Raw genomic sequence first — 6,289 nt, 5'->3', positions numbered from 1 at the left:
GGGAGCACATCATGAAGTTGTTTGGCAAAGGGTTGTGTAGGGGGAAGGCTTTCCAGGAAGAAGGACCAGTTAAGTCAAAGGTATTGATGCAAGGATATGCACGGCCTAGGAGGAACAGCAAGGTGTCAGAGTGAGAGAAGCCCTCTTCCTTTTTTCAAGAGGAAGGAAATGAAATCAGAGTGGTAGGGGTGATTCCAGTAGATTATGGTATGCACTTTGGATTATAGTCTGAAGAAGATGGGATGCCACAGATTCAAGTGCAAAGGAGTAACATTCTTTGACTCATATTTGAAAATGTAGGTGCAAAGGATTCAAGTGCAATGTAGGTGATTCTGCAGATACAGAGAAAAAAACTAGTGGTTACCAGTGGGGAGGGGAAGGGAAGGAAAGAGGAGCAACACAGAGATGGGAAATTAAGAGCTACAAACTATAAACTATAAATAAACCACAGAATATATGGTACCACATAGGAAATGTAGCATTTTATAACAACTATAAATGAAGTATAACCCTTAAAACTGTGAATCACTCTATTACACACCTGTAATGTATAATATTGTATATAAACTATAACTCATTAAAAACTCAGAAAGCAGAGAAAAGAGATAAAAAGAAAGGTATTTCTTTGTGTATTTCATGTGATTGAGTCACTTGTGATTGAGTGTGATTGTGATTGAGTCATTATATCCATCCTCACCTGAAATCTGTCCAGAGATGTTCAGTTACAGGAGCCAGCAAGCTTCCCTCTCTCGTGCACATCAGTATGGGTCGTGTTTTCTGTTACTTGCCACCAGGCACCTCCTGCCTGCTAGGAGCAGCTTTCCATGTACATGCTGTCCACAGTTCTCAGGCAGTGTGCTCTCACCAGCTGGCATCTCAGAACACAGTCACCCCAGAAAATGTGCAAACTATTTGAGGCTTAGGTTCGGAGAATTACATCACGTTCTGAGAGAGGAAAGACCACCTTTGGAGCATACACTGTCCAAAATCCTGGAGGAATGGATCCTGAGAACTGTCAGAGAACATCACCTGGCATCAGCTGATCTCAGCTGCTCCCTGAGCACTGAGGGCTAGGTGTCCTTCCTGAAACAGAGGGTCTTTGGCAAACTTGCTTCTGGATACTGATGTGTTTATGGTCATATCCATCAGTTGCCGGAAGCATGGGGCGGAAACTAATTCTGAATGCACAGTTTCTGTGAATACTGACATCATGCTTCAACATTTATTTCTGAAAACGTTTTACCAGTGTGTGCTCCTTTCAGGACAGTTGGGTTCATGATGAACAGGACTACCTGGACTTCTTCTCTCCTCGCTTTTCTGGGGCTGGTGAACCCAAGGGGTCCCAGGGCTGAGTTCAGCTGGCAGGTACGGACCTTACATTCCAGTCCCAGTAAATCCTTTGCTAGGCACTTGAGATCTTTTAGGATTGCCATAGGATGGGCTTCCCAGAGCCTGTTCTCCCCAGTTGTCTTGATTGTCATTAGTTTGAAAGGAATTCTAGTCTACTGACCATAAACATCAACAGCCTGCTGCCAGACTGTTGGGATCTGCATCTTAGATCCCCACCAAGGACTGTGCAAATGACCTTACCTCTCCCTGCTTCAGCTTCTTCCTCTGCAAACACACACACACACACAATTTTAAATTTATATGTCAATGGGAGTGTGGCTTTGGTGCATTTTCAGCAGAGAGTGAATTGGATACCTGGATTCAATCCACCATCTTTACTGAAACATCTCCATTCACTTTTTTTCTTCTTAATAAATATATTTTATTGAAGTTTAATTGACTAACTATGTTTCAGGTGCACAGTAAGGTGATTTGGTTATACATATACACATCAATTTTTTTCAAATTATTTTCCATTATAAGTTATTCCCTTTGTTGCTTATTACATGTCCGTTTTTTAAAAGTAGAAATCTAGCATTCTATTCATACTGAGTCAAACAGGTAGAATTAAAATGTCATACACTTTTTAGTTAGGCAAAAATTCATGTTTTCTAAAATATAAATATTATACATACTTTATATATATATATATATTACTGCTTGAAAGGAAAGTTATGACCAACCTATATAGCATATTAAAAAGCAGACACATTACTTTGTCAACAAAGGTCCGTCTTGTCAAGGCTATGGTTTTTCCAGTGGTCATGTATGGATGTGAGAGTTGGACTATAAACAGAGCTGAGCGCCAAAGAATTGATGCTTTTGAACCAGGAGATCAGTCCTGAATATTCATTGAAGGACTGATGCTGAAGCTGAAACTCCAATACTTTGGCCACCTGATGCGAAAAGCTGACTCATTTGAAAAGACCCTGATGCTGGGAAAGTTTGAGGGCAGGAGGAGAAGGGGATGACAGAGTATGAGATGGTTGGATGGCATCACCGACTCAATGGACATGAGCTTGGGTGAACTCCAGGAGCTGGTGATGAACAGGGAGGCCTGGTGTGCTGTGGTTCATGGGGTTGCAAAGGGTTGGACGTGACTGAGCGACTGAACTGAACTGAACTGATATGTATACAAAAAACTTTGTAATCTGATTACTCTCTCTCAACTCTCCTATTGCTACTTCCTTATGAATAACCTGGAAGTCAATCAAAAGTTCCCTTTTCCAGTCCTTTTTGCCCTTATTTTGTCAACATATTTGACACTACAGCCAATCAAACCTTTAAATGAATATGAAACTTAGCAGTTGGGTACATGAAGGTGGAACTCATGGAGAATTTGGGTAGAAAATATAAATTTTGGGGTTAGTCAGAATATTAGGTTGAACCACAGTAATTGTCAATTTTTTTTTTTTCAGTCAAAACTGTGCCATACTGGCAATTTCATTTACCCAAGAGTTAATAATTAAAGCAAAGAGACTGGATTAATAACTAAAAGTAATAAGAACAGTTAGGAAGGAATAGTTTGAGTACTAAAGTGCAGTCTAAAACACTCCAGCATTTGAAGATCTAGGAAATTGGGAGGAACCCATAAAGAATGTCACATAGCAGTGTGTGTGTATGTGTGTTTAGTTTTGGTGTACATTCTAGGGGTTGTCAGTTGCCTAACTAGGAATACAAACTGCAGGTGTTATAACCTAGGATTTTACCAGAAGGCTACACTCCAAAGAAAATTGTAATAGGAACATTAAGCTATTTTTTAAAAAAATTAATAACAGAAATTTCATAGCACAATATAATGAATATTAGGAATCAGTTTAAATTTGGTGATATTTTAGATATATAGATATGTGAATTGGCTGAAATATTTTAAAGAAATTCCCCACTCTTACTTGGGTAGGGTGTAAGAACCAAGAGAGCCTTTCAGTCTTTAATTTGTACAATGGTGCTCAAGGCATGATTCCAAAATAATGTGTGTGTTTGCACAAATCTTTTATGGATTGTGTAGTTAGAGGCTATAAAAGGATAAGGAATTTAAGCTTTATTAAGTTTTCAGAGTGGATTTTATGACTTTTTGTACCTAAATGTGTGTATATATGAATTTGGTTTCAGACATACTTTTTTTATAACCTGGTAAAAGCAATTCAGATGGAATTGCTAGCTTATGTGTGTGTGTTCAGTTGTGTCCAACTCTGTGAACCCATGGACTGTAGACTGCCAGGCTCCTCTGTTCACAGGATTTCCCAGGCAAGAATAATGGAGTGGGTTGCCATTCCCTTCTCCAGGGGACCTTTCCAACTCAAGGATCGGACCCTGATCCCGCATATCTCCTGCATTGGCAGGCAGATTCTTTACCATTGCATGACTTGGGAAGCCTATAACTATCTCCAATAATTGGCAGATACCAGTATCCAGAAGAACCCTCAAAAGTGAACTTACATTATTTGAATCATTTTTTAACAACGTGGTTGCTGCTGCTGCTGCTGCTAAGTCGCTTCAGTCGTGTCCGACTCTGTGCGACCCCATAGACGGCAGCCCACCAGGCTCCACTGTCCCTGGGATTTTCCAGGCAAGAACACTGGAGTGGGTTGCCATTTCCTTCTCCGATGCATGAAAGTGAAAAGTGAAAGGGGAGTCGCTCAGTTGTGTCCGACTCCTCAAGACCCCATGGCCTACAGCCTACCAGGTTCCTCTGTCCATGGGATTTTCCAGGCAAGAGTACTGGAGTGGGTTGCCATTGCCTTCTCCGAACAACATGGCTAGTGAGGGAGATAATGAGTTAAGTGAAAATACAAAAACTGAAACAAGCCCCAAACAAAAAAAGTGTTAAGAAGATGAGTTGAATCATATCTATTACATGGGAATAACAAGCCAATAAGAGGAAAGCTGAGAATTGACTCCTGGATTTGGCAACATGGAGATCATTGTTAATTCTAATAAAAACAGCTGTTTTTCTGAGCAGTGAGGCTAAAAACTATGATTGAAATAGTTAAGAAAGACCAAGAGAATAGGAAGTGGAGATCATATGAATAGATGAATATGTTTTATGGTCTTACAGTGATCATAAGAAATGTAGATGTTGTTAAGGAAAACAAAGCAGTGACTCTTTGGCATATCTCAACTATATTAATCAGAGTCTAGGCAAAAGAAGGCATACTCAAAATGGTTAAACTGGAAAGAATATAATTAAGGGAGTATTTACAATGGTGTGGGTATGGTTAAGGGAACCAGTAACAGTGTGAAGCTATTACCATTCTAGGCCTAAAGGAGCATTGTAAAGAAACGGTACTATGAGAGACTCATGAGAGCTGGAACTCTAGGAAAGAGGCTTCTAGACAGGCGTTGTAGTCAGAGAGACACAGTATGATCAAAATTTTGGCCTAGCTAGCATAAAGGAAAGGCATGTAATACACACCCTGACATTTCCCTCCTCCTTTTCTTTTTTTTAATCTTTTGCCAGTGTTGTGCATTGGTCTAACTCAAAACAAAACCACAGGGCAAGGAGACCCTGGTGATGTTTTCATAAATGTCACCCTCCCAGAGCAGAGCATGACAGAGGAATGAAGACAATGAATTTGGGGGAGGAAAACAGACAATACTGTTATTATAAATATTCTCTATGACCATGGGAAGTTAAAAAGAAAAAAGTCATAGAAGGCAGGCAACTTAAAAATCCCCACAAAGCTACCTTTCTAATATTTCTATTTACACACTTAATTTGCTGGTGTTCTTTCTGCCTAGTAATAGGGTTGGCTAACCTTTTCTGGAAATGGTCCAATAGTAAGTATTTTATAATCTGAGTACAAAGAGGCGAGATTGAAAATATTATGTTGTATTTCCATAAGCAGTTAAATGTAATAATTTAAACACATAAAAAGCAGCCATTCAAATCCAGTGGCCCAGGGTTTGCCACCCTCTGGCTTAGAAAATCCTCTCTTAATTTTTCGGTAATCTTAAATCAATGGCAAGTCCAAATAAACCCTCCTCCACATGGCCTCTCATACAGTTACTCTTTGAGCTGTCGAGTGACAGAATATCAACTTTTACTAGTTTAAGGTAGTAAAATGTGCTAGCCTCAATTAAGATGCTGGAGGTAAATACCAGAATCCAGAGCAGTGGGAATCTCAGGGACCAGCTGGTTTTCTACTATGGTAACACCAGAACACACCCTCTTCATCTCTACTGTCTTCTTACCTTTACTTCTGTCTTCAGTTTGGCCTCATTGTCTATTAAGAAGAGTCAACCCTCCTCACAAGAAACAATGCTTATCTGTCCTTCTTCATATAATAACCCCAGAGAAGTATTCTGCCTGACTTGTCTTGGTCACACACCTATCCTTAGATGAATGTATGTAGGTGAGGGAGCAAGCTTGTTGATGGTGGAGAGGTTCTTTGATTGCACAAGCTTGGGAGAGGAGGCCCCTCCCGAAGAGGACTTCCCAAAGGCAGGGAGAATTCTGTTGCCAGGAGATGCTATTTCAGGGAAATAAAAATGTCACAATTATAGACCAATGTGTGACATGCCAGAAGAGGGAGATGTCTGACGCATGTTGTTATCACCCACAGAATCTAACATCGGACTCGGTAGACGTTCGTGCATTTTTGATGAATGAATGACTCAGTTCCCTCAACTGGTTGTGAACATTCTCTTAACAGGCCTAGCTTCTGATCAGCTGCTCTCTAGTTCTGTACATTGTAGTAGAGAGTTTTTAATGCCCAAACACCATCTTTCCTCTAATCCCAGGAAACAAAGAGTGCCCCAGAGAGCCAGGCACACAGGAAGCATCCTGTGGAAAGAACCCAAGAATGGGAACTACACTGGCGACAGTACCGACTCTTGTGGGGGATCCGTGCGACCTTTTGGCCGAGGCCTTCAGGACACAAGGCCCCCGCCGACAGAC

This window comes from Bison bison, unplaced genomic scaffold (assembly GCF_000754665.1).
Source record: "Bison bison bison isolate TAMUID 2011002044 unplaced genomic scaffold, Bison_UMD1.0 scf7180017864294, whole genome shotgun sequence".
Classification (NCBI taxonomy): Eukaryota; Metazoa; Chordata; class Mammalia; order Artiodactyla; family Bovidae; genus Bison; species Bison bison.
Note: the sequence above shows the minus strand (reverse complement) of the source record.